Genomic DNA, 18946 nt, shown 5'->3' with positions numbered 1-18946 from the left:
TCCCTCTGGAATGCCAGATCTGTCTGTAACAAACTGGTCTCAACCCATGACCTCTTCATATCCAATTCCCTGAATATCCTAGCCATCACTGAAACTTAAGATTACCCCCCTGACACAGTTTCTCCTGCTGCGCTCTCTGCTGGGGGACTCACATTCTCACATACCCCCCCGACCCAGGGGTCACCATGGTGGTGGTGTTGGGGTCCTTTTATCCTCTAGCCACACCTACTAACTCATACCTCCAGAACCGTCCCTCACATCCTCTATATTTGAGGTCCATGCTATACGCCTCTACCAACCTGCTAATCTTCAAGTTGCTGTCATTTACTATCCCCCTAGCATATCCTCCAAATTCCTTGACAACTTTGCTTCCTCACTTCTGAAATTCCCTCCATTATCCTAGGTGACTTCAACATCCCTATCTATATCCCAATAAAATCGCCTACCTATAAACCCCTAAACCTCAATGCTTGACTTGGTCTCTCCCAGTCAACCTCCTTACCCTCCAATGTGAATGGGAGCTCACTGCATCTGGTTTTCTGTCACCGTTGTGATATGTCTGATTCTCCAACTCCCCTTTTCCCCTCTCTGGGCACCACCTGCTCTCTTTTAACTTCTCTCTCTGCTTCCACCTCCTAAGGCTACTATCACCAAGCGTAACATTGAGGATATTGACACCACATCTCTTTCCTCCCTGTTCAACTCACTTCTCTCTCCTATTCTCTCTCTCTCTCTCTCTCTCTCATATGCCCTGAACAAGCCACTTCCTTATACAATGCATCTCTTACGTCTTCTCTTGACTCTGTTGCTCCACCGACAGCTATTAAAACCTCAACCCTCACATACTGCTAAGCAACAGTGGAGGAAATCACACTCTAAGGCAGATTTCCTCCATTTCAAACTTATGCTCTCATTCTTTAGTGCTGACCTTTCCCTTGCTAAATAGTCATACTTCAGGAATCACATCTCCTCCAAGTCTTCTAACCCTTGGCACCAGTTTGCAACAGTCAACTCCCTCTTCTGCCCACCCCCACCTCGTCTCCCCTCCTCACTGTCTGCTTTTGACTTTGCCACTTATTTCACATCCAAGATTGACTTCATACATCAGGACATCACATCCCACCAGACCATCAGCAACCAGCCACCTATTCCTTACCACCCTTGCCCATCCCTCTCACCAACTCTGACCTCTTTCTCCCATGTATCTGGTGAGGAAGTCATGGCCCTCATCCATTCCTCTCCCCCCCCCCCCCCCACTTGACCATATCCCCTCCCACCACCTCTGCTACCTCTCCCCTTCTGCCTGTTCCCATCTTGCCCATCTTCTCAATCTCTCCCTCTCATCATATTCTGCCTTCAAACATGCACTCATCTCCCCTATTCTTAAAAAACCTAACCTTGATCCAAACACCCTCTTCAACTACTGACCTATCTCTCTCCTCCCTTTTGCCTCCAAACTCCTTGAGCTTATTGTCTATACTGCCCTTACTGCCTTTCAGTACTCGCAATCACTGCTTGACCCTTTCCAGTCTGGCTTCCTTTTTCTCCACTCCACTGGAACTGCCCTCACAAAAGTCTGCAATGACCTCCATGCTGCCAAATCTAAGGGCCACTACATTTTTCTTATTCTTCTTGACCACTGTGCTGATTTTGACACTTTGGACCACCCTTTTCTTCTGCAAATCCTTCACTCCTTTGGTCTGCATGATACTGCCCTCTTTTGGCTGTTGTCCTACCTTTCTGACCATTCCTTCTTTGTCTCCTCACATGACTCCACCCCCCCCCTTCCACTAACTGTAGGTGAACCTTTTTCTATCTCTATATGTCCTCTTTAGGTTAATTCATTACCTCTTTTAACTTCCAATATCATCTCTATGCAATTCCAATTTTGCAGGGTTGTAAGCATAATGTGTTTTTCAAGTTTTCTTGGCCGACCACTGTGTCTACAGCCCTCAACGATGTCCGTTTCTTTGTGCTTCAATGCTAAGAAATACAGGCAGGTACTTACCAATTATGCAATACCATCAAGGAGGTGTCTGATTGGCTCCAAATTTATTCTGCAACAGGACAATGACCCCAAACATATAGCCAATGTCATTAAGAACTGTCTTCAGCGTAATGAAGAGCAAGGAGTCCTGGAAGTGATGATATGGCTACACAGAGCCCTGATCTCAACATCGAGTCTGTCTGGGATTACATGCAGAGACAGAAGGATTAGAGCAAGCCTATATTCACAGAATGTGGTTAGTCCCCAAGATGTTTGGAACAACCTCCCTGACAAGTGTGTAAGTGTACCTGTCTGCAAGTGAAGAATTTATGCTGTTCTGAAGGTCAAAGATAGTCATACCAAATAATGATTTGATTTAGATTTCTCTTCTGTTCATTCACTTTGCATTTTGTTAATTGACACAATAAATTACTAACACTTCTATTTCTGAAAGCTCTCTTACTTTGCAGCATTTTCCCACACCGTCCTAAAACCTTTGCACAGATCTATCTATCTATCTATCTATCTATCTATCATATAAAGGGCACTCACCAAAACAATAAAAAGTTAAATATTGCTTTATTGGGCCATAAACATCATAGGTACAGTCGACTGTACCTATGAGGTTGATGACCCAATAAAGCAACATTGAACTTTTTATTGTTTTGGTGAGTGCCCTCTATATGGTCTATTAGACCTCTGGATATATGTGTGGAACATTTATTGTTGCCTTTGTGGAGCAGGGATACGGTCGTTAGGTCGACACAGCTTAGGCCGACAGTCATTAGGTCGACCCTTTCCTAGGTCAAAAGGGCGACACGATTTTTTCAAATTTTTTCTTTTCTTAATTTTTTGGACGTTTTAATACTTAACGATCCACGTGGACTACAATTGGGAACGGTAACCTGTGCCGAGCGCAGCGAGGCACCTTGCCCGAATGCACTAATTGGGGTTCCCCATCACTTTACGAAGATAACACCAAAAAAAGTCCAAAAAACCATGTCGACCTATTGTCCCTGTCGACCTAATGCATGTCGACCTTCCATGGTCGACCTAATGACTGTAGACCTAAGTTGAGTCGACCCAACGACCCATATCCGTGGAGCACCCCACAGATGTGAGTGCGGATTACAATTAAATATTATATTATATTTTATATATTTATAAAAGTGTTCATGCAAGTATTTTGAATGGTATTTGTGTTTATTAACAAAGTTTTTTTTTTTTTTTTTTTAACTGATTCTGGACTTCAAACGTATTTAATTCATATAGATCCCAATGGTTATTTAAATATCATGACAGTATTCAAGTCGTAGTAATGCTCCACACTGGAATTCATGACCATATCTGAATCCTTTGGGACTTTCCTCACCTTGATAAAGCTAATGAAACCTGCAGTCACAATACTGTATACTCCTAACCTTCAGTAAACCAATTAACGCTCTTAAGCCTGCAGTAAGGATCAAGGTTACTTCTTACAAATGAAGACATTCCAAGGACCTCCAAGGTGGGGGAAGTCTGCTCAAATGTAGTAAGATATTCTAAAGGTGGGATAAAGCACACATTTTTGGTGAGCAGAAGTGAGACTGATGGGGGTGTTCAGTAAGTGGCAGAAGCTGACGTCTTGTTGGAACCCCTTCCGATCTATTCATTAGAGGCAGTTTTTTTCTGACAAGTTTGGAATTCCCGACTTGTCTGAAAACACGTGGATCGGTGGAATAGCCACGGATCCACGTGTTTTTGTCGGAAACAAGGCGGATTTGGCCCCATTTCCGACAACCTCAATCCAACTTTTTAAAAAGTTGGATTGAGGTGAGCGGAGAGGCGGCCTATGGTGATCGGTGCGGATGCCAGGAGTGGTGCGGCGGCTAGGGGGGGGCGAGGATGAGAGGTACTTTGACGGCCCCCCCCTCTGTCAGGTACCTCTCTCCCTGCAGCGCGTCACTGGGCGTGTTGTGCTGCTCCAGCAGTTCCTCGTGTTCTCACACACGGGGAGCTGCTGACAGCTGCACAGACACCGGCCAAATCAGACAGTCGGATTTGGCCACCCTTTGAATAAGAGTTGTTGGATCCATTCCCGACAAATGCATGTCGGAATGGATCCGACGCTTATTGAATATACCCCATGGTTGTAAAAGAGTAGATGAGACATGTTCTAGATACAGGTTTAAGATGGCATGAGGGAGAGTGTCTTTAGATGAGACATTTTAATTTAAATCTGGGTATGGTAGTGTAGAATGCGGTAGAGGTAGACCCATGAAAGAGGAAGATCGGATTTAAGAAAGACTGAAGCAAGTACAGAAGTGTTGGGGAATGCTGGCCAGATAGGAGGGGGTTGCAGTAGTTGATATGGGTGATTATGAGACCTTTGACCTTGCATAGCTTTAAAAAAAAAAGGTGTACTTTTAATTATTTTTGTACATAAAATATGTTATACAGTTAAATACAAACTCTCTTTGCTATAAGTTTAATTTTGGGATGCCTTTGGGAACAGGTGTAAAAAAAATCTGTTATTATACATATCACATTCAATGAAATTCCTTATTGTGATTACAAGATTTCGACAGTTGCGAATTTCCCATTCGGCACATGAGGGATATGCCTAGGGGCGGCACTTGGATGCTTGTGTTGGTACTGTCAACTCGAAATGTACCGGTATCTGTAAAATATTTCCACTGTATTGTACCATATGGCATCTTGATTGGAGTGTAAATGGGTAGGACATGCACATACTGCCCCTGTAGGCTGTCCTACTAGTAAATATGTACACATACAGTAATTAAAAAATGTCATAGTTAGCGGCCATTACTGTTGTGCCTAGGGCCGCCCTCACCCCTTAATCCACCCCTGGATTTCTGTACCATAGAATGACGTATAATGCTGAGGAAAACTTACAAGTCAGTTCCTCCTCCTCAGCAATGCTTTTTCTGTGTTTTGGGTGTCCACAGCAGGTAGTGTGTATCTAGTTGCAGTCCAACGATCAACCTTAGTGAGAACATGTTCTCTTGGAATGTTGAAGATGTCTGGCTGATAAGGGCACACATATGAGGCTGATGGACCATTGGGATGTAGAAAACTGATTAAAACCTCCTGTGATGTTGCATGACATAACATAACCACCAAGCAGCATTATAGTCGCAAGTCACAAAACTTTTTATTTCTTCCAAACGCAATGTTTCATACAGTATGGAGTATTTGTTTCCTTCACTTCACTGCATGAGTCCGTACAAAACCTCTTATTACGTGTTCCTGGTATGAAAGCATGAAATGTTTGAGTTCCAGGTTCTCGTCTTGCTTCCTCATGTTGGTTGTGTAGCCATTTTACATTCTCCATTATTTCTTTTTGACACACATATACAAAGTTTATATTCTTGTTTATTGGGCCTTATTCAGTATGCATCGCATCTGAGATGCGATCACATACTCCCGAATACTGGCCCAGTGCACACTGCACGGGCCGGAAGATGCGATGGCCCTGCATGATTGTCAGGCACAGGCGTTCACGGGGCAGTGAGGCGAAAAAGGGGGCAGATCGTAACACGCAGCAGATGCGACTTGGAAAATAGCAGTGGACAGACAGCCTTCACAGTCAGACTGCGCTGGCAGGGCGTGTTCCCCTATTCAGCGATGCAATCACAATTAAATTGCAGTAGCATCGCTGGCGGCCATTAGCATACTGGGCGGTCATTCCCTGTGCTGGGCGGCTCCCAGTATGCGATCGCAAGCAGTTACAGTTTTGCTAATTTAGCAAAACTGCAACGGATGCTGAATGAGAGCCATTGCCCTTTACCCAAACAGTTGTCTTGGAGCCATAATTTGTTCTGTATGAAGACATTGTAAAATAACCCTAGCTGCCAAGTCCATCACATGAATTCTTCCCATGAGATGTGGTAAATAAGTGCCACTCAGCAGGAATCCCAACATCAACTTGATGATGTTACACGTGAAGTGAAGGAAACATTGCATTTGGAAGAAATAAAAGGCTTTGTGACTTGCGCCTATAATAATGCTTGGTGGGTAGGTTATGTCACAAATATATTCATTGAACATCACAGGAGGTTTTAATCAGTTTTGTACATCCCAATGGTCCATCACCATCATGTATGTAGTATACTGCATTATGGTACAGAATCAGGTATGTTATTGGATGTGATATATACTGTATAATTTTTAGATTTTTTTTTCTCCTGTTCCCAAAGGCATCCCAAAATGAAACTTATAGAGATTGTATTTAACTGTATAACATACTTTATGTAAAAAAAATATTAAAAGTACATTTTTTTAGATATTCAAGGTCAAGTGTCACATCATCTGACATTGAAATGAAAAAGTAAATGTTTAAATCTAAAACTATTGTTTATGCAAACTATGGTCCCTTAGCTTCAAAACAAGACCAGCATGAAAGTACTACCACAAATAGAAGTAGAGTTTTTGAAGTTGACCTGGCAAGCATAAATTTAAAAAAATTGTGTCATGTTTGCAGCCCTGTTGCATGAACACTGTGTATTTTACATTCTGTATTTGAGTAACTTTATGTTGTCTGACATCCTACCAAATTTCATGAAAATCCAAGACGGACGAGTTGGATTTGGCATTGAATGACCGGAGAGATAGAGAGAGACAGTTCAATGATACAGAAAGAGAGTGTCAGGGTGAGAGAAAGGGAAAGGGAGATAGTGTCAAAGAGATAGTGTCAGGGAGAGAGAAAAGGGAGAGAGAGAGAGACAGTGTCAGAGAGAGAGGAGCTTTAGGCCCCGTTCTTTTAAATACCCAGGAATCGTGGCACTGCATTGCCCTGCTGCTGGGGGAAAGTTTGCTGCAATGTGGGGACATGCTATCGGTGTCGGGCGGAGGTGAAGGGTAAGCGGTGGGCCTTGGAGGCAACCCATGACAGGGTGCATGGGGAGCAGCATGCCCTGGAAGCATCCCAGACCCCATAGCATCTGCACCCACAGTAGTTACGTCACTAGTCACCATCCTACTTTATTTATTCAATCAACGCTGCCATTATTTGTTAAAATCCTTTGCATCCTCTTATATTTTATATAATATAAGCAAACTCCATCCATATAGAAAAAGAAACACAATCCAGTATAGAACCAAAGAGTTATTGGAACAACTCATCCCACAAAAAAAGCATATCTATATGCAAACGGGTATAAAATACAGAGTTTTTATGGGTGTAGCATGGTATGCCGGCGGCCGGGCTCCCGGCGACCAGCATACCGGCGCCGGGAGCCCGACCGCCGGCATACCGACAGTGTGGCGAGCGCAAAGGAAGAGAGAAAGCCAGTGACACAGCTCAGGGAGTAGAGACTCTGGGCCTGATTCAGACCCAGATGCAAGTAAAACAGTTTTACTTATGCGCATGCGTCTCAATGTTCACCACGGCGGACGCAGATGAGAACTGCATAGAGATCCATACAGTTCTGATAGGCACTCCTGGGTGGTGATGGGGTGAGTGGCTCGAGTTGGTGGGCTTGTTTGGGGGATGCCGGTGTCAGATGTTCCTATGTCCCTCGTGGTCAAATTCCGACAGACATTCTGAGCAACCGCAGAGTTTAGAAGTCTGATGGTGTCAGATGACAGCACACTGGCCTCAGCATTAGCATAATTTCGCAGTAGCGGTTGTGATGAAAGCTATGGTCACTACTGCTTAGCGCCTACAGTACCTCTGACTCTCCCACACTCAGTACACACCAATAGTTATAACATTCTATAGCCAGATGAAATCTCCAGATCTAATTGCCAACAATAAACACTTGAGCAGCTGCATTATTTAAGTAAAAGTCCCCTTTCTAGCTCCCAATTAATAGATTGTTTTTTTCTCCTGTCTAAATACATCACTAATATATATTATCTAAATACATCACTCATTTACACTTTCAAGACATTTTACATTTTATTTATTGTACTTCTGAAATAAAAGCTAAAGAGCAAACAGCAGGTATCAAGTATTTCACAGACTTCCTATTTCCTTGGTTTCCAGCTGCCAAGATCTAGAGTAGATGATCGCCATCCACGTTCCCATGTCACTTCAAGGTGGCTATTCTATTATTGGCATGTGGAGAGAACCAGAAAATATAAAAACCATGTACCCTCAGGCACTGAGTATAATTGATGACACCCAGCTGCTGCTAAGGGAAAATACAAACTCTCTAGAATAAAAATAAAACCTACAAAAATCAATGTAACAACGTTTGGGGATCAACAGAAAACGCAAGATAAACTTTGAATGCAATATCATGTACAGTACATTTTAGTCAATAATCTTTAATATACAAAAGGTGCCATTTAGTGCAGGCCTGAAATGACCAAAACAAATAGATAAGATCAGTTGCTGAAATGCTCTGACATACCAAAAGTTCAATAGTATACCAATATAGAGGCTGATGGCCGCAGTATTGCACCAGCTGATGTCAAATCTGCCAAAGTAAGTCATGTGAAAGTGTAAGCCTATCCTGTCCACTGTTCTAGCGTCCACAGACGCAGCCATTATCAATGGTACCTGCACTTGCACCAGCCCCACTGGCGTACTTATAATGAGTGCAGTGTGTGCGGTACACACGGGCCCCCGGAAGTCCAGGGGGGCCCACACCGCACACCCTGCAACCATTCATTTAAAAATGTACCCCCCGGAGTCCCGCGGCGCAGCAGCAGCACTGCCAAAATCACTGGGAAAATGGCACGGTGCCATTTTTCTGGTGATACGCGCATGTGCAGTAGGAAAATAACTGGGAAAATGGCCACCGCGCCATTTTCCCAGTGATTTGCTCATGCACTCTAGGCTCTGGGACTGCAATAGGGTCCCCTAGGGACCCTAGTGCCCAGAGCTGTACAGCGCTGCCGGCTAGAGAGGAGGGGGCCCAGACAGAGCCTGCACACGGGCCCCCTCCTCTCTAGAAACGCCCCTGACCAGCCCTATGCTAGATTCAAGAGATCCTTCAGAAACTGGCTTCCCTTCACCACACATGGAGCTTTAGATACATGCCCATGACATTTCCCATGGAAATCAGGAGATTGTCTGCTGTCACAGATGCGTCTGACAGTTACTTACAAATCCTGACATGTTTCATTGTCGCTCGGATTACGTCATCAGAGGAAGATATTGCTAGTTCTACATTTTTATTATCCCTACTCTAATATTTGCAGTTACTTTGGAACATTGCAGTATTAGCAATTTATATTATACTATTTATGTGACTTATTTCGATGCTTTTGCCTACCATTCACTGCCTGCAGACATTATAATTAAAAAAACATATTTACTCACATATTTCTATGTTCATTTCATTCATATATGAAAGTTTATTGATTAAACTTATGACGGAACTCAAACTGTTTTCTGCTGATCCCCAAGTGCTGTAATCTGTCAAAAATGGGTGTTTGCGCAGGAGACAGGGCCACCAGCTATGGATAGTATTTGCCGACTGCCTCTGTTGATAGCTTTTGCATGAATAGTATGGGGAACCCTATTTAAGAAGGATCACAAGGGCACCTGTACGCCCATAATCCTATTATTGCTATCAGTATATTCTCCTTATTTACTTTTCATTTACTGTAGTTAACCTTTTTGAAAAAATGTTAATGCTTGAAGGACCTGCAACTAGAAGTCAAAGTCTGAGCTTCCAGTGCAGGGCACATCTGTGCCCCAGAAAACATGCGCAGAAGGGACCTAGACTTGCCGCAAAGCACTAAGCCTCTTCTATTTGCTATCAGTCAGTACTGTCATGGAGCTAAAAATAAATACAAAATAAACTTAAGTACTGTAGTAATAGACAACAGAATCACCAGGACAGGGTGGAACAAGTTGGTGACACCCGAAGCCAGGGCCGGACTGGGACAAAAAGGCAAGATATAATTTTGGGACCTTCTAGTATAATCCATCCATAACAATATTTATTTACTTTTTTTTAAATCAAAATTCTTGATGAAAGCTGTGATGGATATATTAAGGAACCTGTATCCTGGATACATTCACTCATCACTTTCAGCAAAGACCTTGATGTAACTAGCCTAGATAATCTGTACAGTTGCTAGTTGCACAAAGAAGGGCAACTAAAATGGTGCAGGGCCTACATCACAAACCTTACCTGGAAAGACTAAACGATATTAACATGTATAGTTTTTAGCAGACAAGGGAAAGGGGGGGCATAATAGAAACTTTCAAGTATATCCAGGGTTTTAACAAGGTCCAGGAGGGAAACATTTTTCAAAGGAAGATAAGTAATAGAAAACCAGTACAAGCACGGAAATTGGAGTTAAGTAGGTTCAGGAGAAACCTGAGGAAAAATTCACAGAAAGGGTAGTGGACAATGGAATAGCCTCCCTACAGTAGAGCAATTTAAACATGCTTGGGATAGACATAAGGATATCCTTACGAAGAAATAAGGATCAAATAGGGTTCGAGGTAACAATATGGGTAAAAAAGGGGGAGACTATGGGGTATGTTCAATTGATGTCGAATTACTTAATTTGTCGAAAAACGGGGCTTCTTCAACCAAAAAACCATGTCGAATTGGATTCGACAATTCAATACGGCACTTATCGACAAAAATCCTGTAGTTTCAGTTTCGACTTTTGACTATTCGACAATTTCATGTCTGTAATGTTAAAAATGCGGCATTTCGACAAAAGTATATTCAATTGAAGAATGTTGATTCGACTTCAGTGCTTTTCGACAGTCATTTCGTTAATTTCATTGCGCCTACTTTTTCTGGTGTGAGCTGATAAGAAATCTTAAATACTTTTATTTTTTGGTGCTTTTTTGATTTCTAGTAGCATATCTATTTATATTTGAAGTGATTATCTACTTGGTTTTTCTATTTATGACCCAGAGTATTATATATTCGATTTTTTAAAAGAATATTTTTTCCTGTACTCGGCTGAGGGAAATGTACCCATGATTCCACAGTTTTACCCAGGATACGCTTCTCCAAAGCCACTCCCCTCTCCTCACTCCAAAACCAAATTGATCACTCTTTTTAGGAGGGACAGGGCTAACAAAAGAGGAGGAGGTGTATGTCTTTATGTTAAACTATCACTTAAACCATACCTAAAGGAGGTTATCTATGAGGAGACTGGCGATAATGTGGAGTCACTATGGGTAGAAATCTCAAGTGGGGGAATTGATGCAAAAAAACTAGTCATAGGCACGTGCTACAAACGGCCGGGTATTAGCATACATGAGGAAGAACAACTATTGCAGCAAATCAAAACGGCTGCGGGATTGGGGGACGTCATTGGGGATTTTAATTACCCGGATATAAACTGGAGTAACGATTCATGTGCTAAAGCGAGGGGCAGCAGGTTCTTAAATATGTTTAGGGATCACTACTTGTCTCAATTAGTCAAGGACCCAACTAGGGGTAAAACTACCCTAGATCTAGTAATTAATAATAATGTGGACATTATATCAAACACTAAAGTTGGAGAGACTTTGGGTAACAGTGATCACTATATGATCACATTCGACATCAGTTTCAGGAAACATAGCTACAGGGGTTCCACCAAAACTTTTAACTTTAGGAAGGCTAATTTCAGTAAAGCTTAGATGCGCACTTAACGACATAGAGTGGGAGGTTCTGTTTAATAACAAGAACACTTTGGGAATGTGGGATGTTTTAAAAGGGTTGCTGGATAGCAATATTCATAACTTTATTCCCATGGGCAGTAAATGCAGGAGTATTAAACTCAAACCGATGTGGCTTAATAAGAAGGTTAAGGCAGAAATGGATAAAAAAAAGCGGGCTTTCAAAGCATTTAAATCTAATGGAAAGGAGGAGTCTTTCAAGTATTACAAGGAGTGTAATAAGAATAGCAAAAAAGCAATAAGAGCAGCTAAAATGAAAAGCAAATCGCTGTAGAGAGTAAAACCAATCCTAAAAAGTTTTTTAAATACATAAACGGTAAAAGGTTAAAAAAGGAGAATATAGGTCCATTAAAAGATGAATTGGCAGAATTGATAAATGATGACGAAATTAAAGCGGAAATACTGAACAAATTCTTTTCATCAGTATTCACCAGTGAAGAACTGATGGTGGGAGTAGAGCATAACAATTGTGACAGTAATGATTCATGGTTAGATAATTGTTTAAGCGAAGCAGTAGTCCGGGAGAGACTAAGCAAAATTAAGATTAGTAAATCACCTGGTCCTGATGGACTTCACCTGAGGGTTCTTATGGAGCTTAGTTCACAACTAGCACGACCCCTATACTTGATTTTCAATAGTTCAATTGGATCAGGCATGGTACCGAAGGATTGGCGTATAGCTGAGGTAGTGCCATTATTTAAAAAGGGATCCAAAAATCTTCCGGGAAACTGCAGACCAGTTATTTTAACATCTATAGTGGGGAAAATATTGGAAGGAATTCTAAGGGACGTCATACAGGAGTATCTTAAGTCCGCTAGGATTATTAGCAAGAACCAGCATGGGTTTGTGAGGGACAGGTCAAGGAATAATCTTGATCAAGGAAAAGCAGTGGATGTGGTCTTCCTAGATTTTGCAAAAGCCTTCGATACAGTTCCTCACAGGAGACTGATGATCAAATTAAAGGAGATTGGCCTAGGAAAAACTATTTGCACATGGATAAGCAGCTGGTTGGATAGCAGGGTACAGTGAGTAGTGGTCAACGGAAAGTCCTCAACCTGGTCCCCAGTAGTCAGCGGAATACCACAAGGGTCCGTACTCGGACCACTACTGTTTAACATATTTATCAATGACCTAGAAATAGGCCTGGAAAGCATAGTGTCAATCTTTGCAGATGATACTAAACTGTGTAAGATAATTAATTCAGAATTGGATGTGGAGTCCTTGCAGAATGATCTATCTAAACTTGAACTCTGGGCGTCTAAATGGAAAATGAGGTTCAATACAGACAAATGCAAGGTTATGCATTTTGGGACTAAAAACAAACTTGCATCCTACATATTAAATGGGGAACGCCTAGGGGAAACAGAGTTGGAAAAAGATTTTGGGGTATTCATTGATAATAGGCTTAATAACTGTACACAATGTCAAAACGCAGTAAAGAAGGCAAGTAAGGTGTTAGCGTGCATAAAAAGGGGAATTGAGACAAGGAACTCGGATGTAATCATGCCGCTGTATAAGGCATTGGTACGTCCGCACCTGGAATATTGTGTTCAGTTTTGGGCACCATTGTATAAAAAAGACATCAGTGAACTCGAAAGTGTTCAAAGGCGAGCTACTAAATTGATTAAAAGCCTAAAAGGACTGGACTATAAGGAAAGACTTACTAGGCTGAATATATATACACTAGAAAAGAGGCGCCTAAGAGGAGATATTATTAATATCTTCAAATATGTAAAGGGACATCACAAAGAGTTATCAGAGGAATTATTTATTAAAAGAACACAGTTTAGGACATGTGGGCACTCGCTGCGACTGGAGGAGAGAAAGTTACGAATGCAACGGAGGAAAGGGTTCTTCACTGTTAGGGCAATCAGGATGTGGAATTCCCTACCAGGGAAGGTGGTAATGGCGGACTCTGTAATTGGATTTAAAAAAGGAATGGATAAATTTCTGAATGAAAAAGCTATCCAAGGTTATAATACTTAAAATATCAACGTGGTTAATCTGGGGGTAACATGAGTTATAGTAGTTAAGTAGTCATAAAACATTATTTAGCAAGTATGTAGAATCATCACAACTTAAAACAGGTTGAACACGATGGGCAATTTGCCACTATTCAACCTCAAATACTATGTTACGCTGCAGCTCCTCACTCCGCTCTGCAGGTTCACAAAATGGCTGCTGAGCACGCAGCAAACAAGCCCTATATAGGATTCCAAACGGCGGGAAGTCGAATCCAGGCCTGCCACTATTCGATGATTGGTCCTTTTTCGACCGAGGGCGTGTCGAATCCGTTTTTAATTGAATATGTCGAATTCAGGGTCCCGGGTAGAGGGTTTTGGCTGTCGAATAGTGTTGAATCTGAAAACTGATGAATCCACGCCGTAATTCGACATCAATTGAATATACCCCTAAATGGGCCAATTGGTTATCTGCTGTCAAATTCTATGTTTTTATAGCTTTCCATATAATCAGAAGTTGGTAACAAAGGTATAGTATTCCTATTCAAACAAACTTTTGGACACCTCTGCATTTACAAAAGAGACGTCTACTTTCCCTTTGTTTCTGTCAGGTCCATTAAGGCCTGGATGCATCTCCACTGTGTTTAGGTAAAAAGTTCCTCAGACACATTCTGCATCATGGCCCTCATTCCGAGTTGTTCGCTCGCTAGCAGATTTTAGCAGCATTGCACATGCTAGGCCGCCGCCCTTTGGGAGTGTATCTTAGCATAGCAGAATTGCGAACGAAAGATTAGCAGAATTGCGAATAGAAATTTCTTAGCAGTTTCTGAGTAGCTCGAGACTTACTCCTACATTGCGATCAGCTCAGCCCGTTTCGTTCCTGGTTTGACGTCACAAACATGCCCTGCGTTCGGCCATCCACTCCCCCGTTTCTCCAGCCACTCCCGCGTTTTATCCTGGCACGTCTGCGTTTTTCCGCACACTCCCAGAAAACGGTCAGTTTCCGCCCAGAAACACCCACTTCCTGTCAATCACTTCAACGATGAAAATTCTTTGTTCGGACGTGAGTAAATCTACTAAGTTTTGTGCTAAAATACTTAGCGCATGCGCACTGCGTACCATGCGCATACACATTTTTGCCTTAATCGCTCTGTTGCGAAAATTGGCAACGAGCGAACAACTCGGAATGACCCCCCATACCTCCAGTACTGAGACACCTTTAACATTTGGTACATGACACTAACATAGTGATGCATACACTTTACATTCCTGTAATTTTTGCCATCACATAATATTGAATATGACTTAACTAGAAACCATCAATTCCCATGAAAGGGGAGGGAAAAGGGAGAAAGGGAGATGTGAGAGAAAGAGGAGAGAGAAGAGGAATAGGGAGAGATGGGATAATAACAGGAGAAATGGAGAGAATGAATAGGGAAAGACAGAAGAGAGTGGAGTGAGAAGAGGAATGGGGGGGGGGGAATAGGCAGAAACTGCAGAGAGAGGAGGAATGGGGGAAAATGGGGAGAGAGAGAAAAAATAGGGTGAGTCTAGATAGAGAAGAGGAATGGGGAAATGGAGGAGAGAGAGCAGGAATGAGAGGCCAAGGTGGAGAGAGGAAGAATGGATGTTGATGGGAGAGAGAGAAAGAGGAGGAATAGGGGGAGACTGGAGAGAGGAAGAGGAGGAATAGGGGGAGACAGGAGAAAGCAAAAAGAGGAATAGGGGGAGATAGAGACGGAATAGAAGGCGAAGTGAGAGAGGAGGACTAGGCATAGATGAGACAGAGAGGAAGAATCAGGGGAGATGGGAGGGAGAGAAAGAGGAGGAATAGGGGGAGATGGGAGAAATGTGGAGGAAAAGGGGGAGAGAGAGAAAAAATAGGGTGAGTCTAGATAGAGAAGAGGAATGGGGAAATGGAGGAGAGAGAGCAGGAATGAGAGGCCAAGGTGGAGAGAGGAAGAATGGATGTTGATGGGAGAGAGAGAAAGAGGAGGAATAGGGGGAGACTGGAGAGAGGAAGAGGAGGAATAGGGGGAGACAGGAGAAAGCAAAAAGAGGAATAGGGGGAGATAGAGACGGAATAGAAGGCGAAGTGAGAGAGGAGGACTAGGCATAGATGAGACAGAGAGGAAGAATCAGGGGAGATGGGAGGGAGAGAAAGAGGAGGAATAGGGGGAGATGGGAGAAATGTGGAGGAAAAGGGGGAGATGGGAGAGAGAGAGAGGAATAGGGTGAGATGGGGGAGAGAGAGAGGAAGAATCAGGGGACACGGGAGGGAGAGAAAGAAAGGAAGAATAGGGGGAGAAAGGAGAGAAAGAGGAGGAATGGGAGGCGAAGGAATGAGGAGGAATAGATGGGAGAGGATGGATAAAGGGAGATGGGAAAAATGAGGAGTAGGGGGATATGGGAGCGAAAGGAAGAAACTAGAGATTAGAGAGAGAGGAAGAGAAGAGGAATACTGGGAGATGGGAGAGGGAGATGAGAGGAATAGGGGAAGAGAGAGGAGGAATGCATGCAGACAACAGAGTGTGGAGGAAAAGGGTGAGACGGGAGAGAGAGACTGAAGGAATAGGGGGAGATAGGAGTGAGAGGAAGAATCTAGAGATGAGAGAGAGAGAGAGAGAGGTAGAATAGGGGGAGATGAGAGGTAGATTGGAGAGAGAGGAGGAATAGGGGGAGATAGGAGAAATGAGGAGGAATAGGGGGAGAGGGAGAGAGGAATGGGGGAGAGAGAGGAAGAATACGAGCACACGAAGACAGTGGAGGAATAGGGGAGACAGAAGATAAAAACTGAAGGAATAGGGGGAGATGAGAGAGAGAAAGAATATGGGTAGACGGGAGAGAGGAAGAATAGACGTAGATGGGAGAGAGAGGTGGAATAGGGAGAGAAAGGGGGGAGGAATAGGGGAGATGGGAAAGAAAGAGAGAAGGAATAGGAGGTGAAGGGAGAGAGGAGGAATATGGGGAAATGGGAAAGGGAGAAAGAGGGGAAGGAGGAGATGGAAGAAAAAGGAGGTATAGGCGTAGATGGGAAAGAGAGGAGGAATAGGGAAAGCGGGGAGAAATGAGGAATACGGGGAGATGGGAGACGGAGAGAGAAGGAATATGAGGCGAAGGGAGAGAGGAGGAATAGGGGGAGATGGGAGAGAGAGAAGAAATGGGAGGCGAAGGAAAGAGGAAGAATAGTGGGAGATGGGAGAGAGAGCGGAGGAATAGGGTGAGAGAGAGAGAAGGAATGGAGGTGAACGAAAGAGGAGGAATAGGCGTAGATGGGTGAGAGAGGAGGAATAGGGGGAGATGGGAGAGAGAGGAGAAATACGAGCAGACAAGAGTGGAGGAACAGGGGAAGATGGGAGAGAGAGACTGGAGGAATAGGGGGAGATGGGAGAGAGCAAGAATGTAGATATGGGAGAGAGAGAGGTAGAATAGGGGGAGACGGGAGAGAGAGGAATAATAGGGGTGCATGGGCGAGAGAGGAAGAATAGGGGGAGATGGGAGAAATTACGAGGAATAGGGGGAGAGAGGAGAAATACATGCAGACAAGAGAGAGTGGAGGAATAGGGGGAGATGGAAGAGAAAGGAAGAATAGGGGGAGATGGGAGAGAAAGAGAGGAGTAATAGGGGGAGTTGGGAGAGAAAGAGAGGAGGAATAGGGAGAGATGGGAGAGAGAGAGAGAGAGAGGAATGGGGGAGAGAAAGGAGGAATGCGAGCAGAGGAGAGAGTGGTGGAATAGGGATAGATGGGAGAGAGAGACTGGAGGAATAGGGGGAGATGGGAGAGAGTAAGAATCTAGATATGGGAGAGAGAGAGAGAGAGAGGTAGGTAGAATAGGGAGAGACGGGAGAGGAGGAGGAATACATGCAGACAAGATAGAGTGGACGAATAGGGGGAGACGGTAGAGAGAGACTGGAGGAATAGGGGGAGATGGGAGAGGAAGGAAGAATAGGGGGAGATGGGAGAGAAAGAGAGGAGGAATACGAGCAGATGAGAGTGTGGAGAAATAGGGGGAGATGGGAGAGAGAGAGGAAGAATAGGGCTAGACGAGAGGGAGATAAAGTGTTGATAATGATGCGCAGTCCCGCGGGTTGTTAGTCTCGGCTGCAGGGAAGCTCTGAAGCTATCGTTAACAACAGCAGGCTCCTGGATGTTGGCACTCCTCAGATCTTAAGATCGATCTTATTTGTATGCACAAAATCGTTTGTCCAGGACTGTGCCGAGGAGTTCAAAGGAAATCGTTAACGAGATTGCATTGTTTACAAGTCGTGTAGTGTATGGGCACCTTTAGTTTAACATTCACACAAAAGCGTGATGCGTTAGTGACCAGATCAGACATATCACATATTCCCTAGACCTGAAACTAGCATCTCTCACACACTGCATCGTTTAGCACAATGTACAGTATGAATGCTCTACCAAATAAACTAGTCACATTATGCAGTAAAAAATATAGGTTGGTTGTTCATCATACATGTCACAATTTGACGTATACATTTGGTATATGCATAATGTACACATTTCATATCAGCAACAAATCACATTCATACGTTAAGCGAACACAATCTGCATCTGAACAGCAGTCAGTTCAGTATATAATTATAAAGCAGTACCGTAGATATTAAGGTGCCACATGACCACCTTTCCAGATATAATACAAATCCTCATTTATCTATAATTTACTAATAAATTGATCCTGTTTGATACATTAGTATATTTTCTATTATCGTTACTGTGTTTCAGAAATTGGGCATACATTTATCAGGGTATCCTACAACTGAGGGTCCCAGATGACAAAACTATCTACACAAACCCCAAAAATGCAAAGTAAAGATGTTGTCTACCTTTTTTTTTATGTTGACCTTTTTCATGTCAACCTTATGACTTTTTGACCCTGTCGAACTTTTGTACTGTCTACTTTTTTCATGTCTACCTTTTGATCCTGTCGACCTTTTGACTGTCTAACATGTGGTGTCTTTATTGACTGTCTAACTAGACACTGTCTATCTGTTATACCACACCCATTTATCTGTCCTATTTTGCCGGATTTCCCTCTTAATCATAGGTTTTTTGGCGGCTGCAAAATTAGTACATTTACCAAGTGTGCTTGACCCCAGGCGTTAACGCCATCTTCAGATGGCCTAGTATAGCCTATTGGCTACATAACACATTTGTTCGGGAGACGGGTGCCTTCCTGGCGATGCCTGCTTGCACAGTGCGGTAGGGACTCGGATATGCAATCCCTTTAGTACTTACGGATTGCCTGGACTGGTTCTTATTGGAGCCCCTGTTTTCTCCACTTAGACTTAATACATTTAGGTGAATAAAGATTCCTTATGGCCTCAATAAAGAATCTTTATTTTTGGAGGACAGACCATAAATCTTAATAAATATACAATACCCCTTGG

General features: G+C 43.1%; 1 protein-coding gene across 1 annotated transcript in view; it reads left to right on the top strand.

Annotated features, from left to right (window-relative positions):
- The window catches only part of RYR3 (ryanodine receptor 3), a 1295770-nt gene that overhangs the window by 1275338 nt on the left and 1486 nt on the right, over nucleotides 1-18946 (top strand).

The sequence above is a fragment of the Pseudophryne corroboree genome, chromosome 12 (assembly GCF_028390025.1).
Source record: "Pseudophryne corroboree isolate aPseCor3 chromosome 12, aPseCor3.hap2, whole genome shotgun sequence".
NCBI classification, from domain to species: domain Eukaryota; kingdom Metazoa; phylum Chordata; class Amphibia; order Anura; family Myobatrachidae; genus Pseudophryne; species Pseudophryne corroboree.
This window is presented reverse-complemented; position numbering and strand designations above follow the sequence as displayed.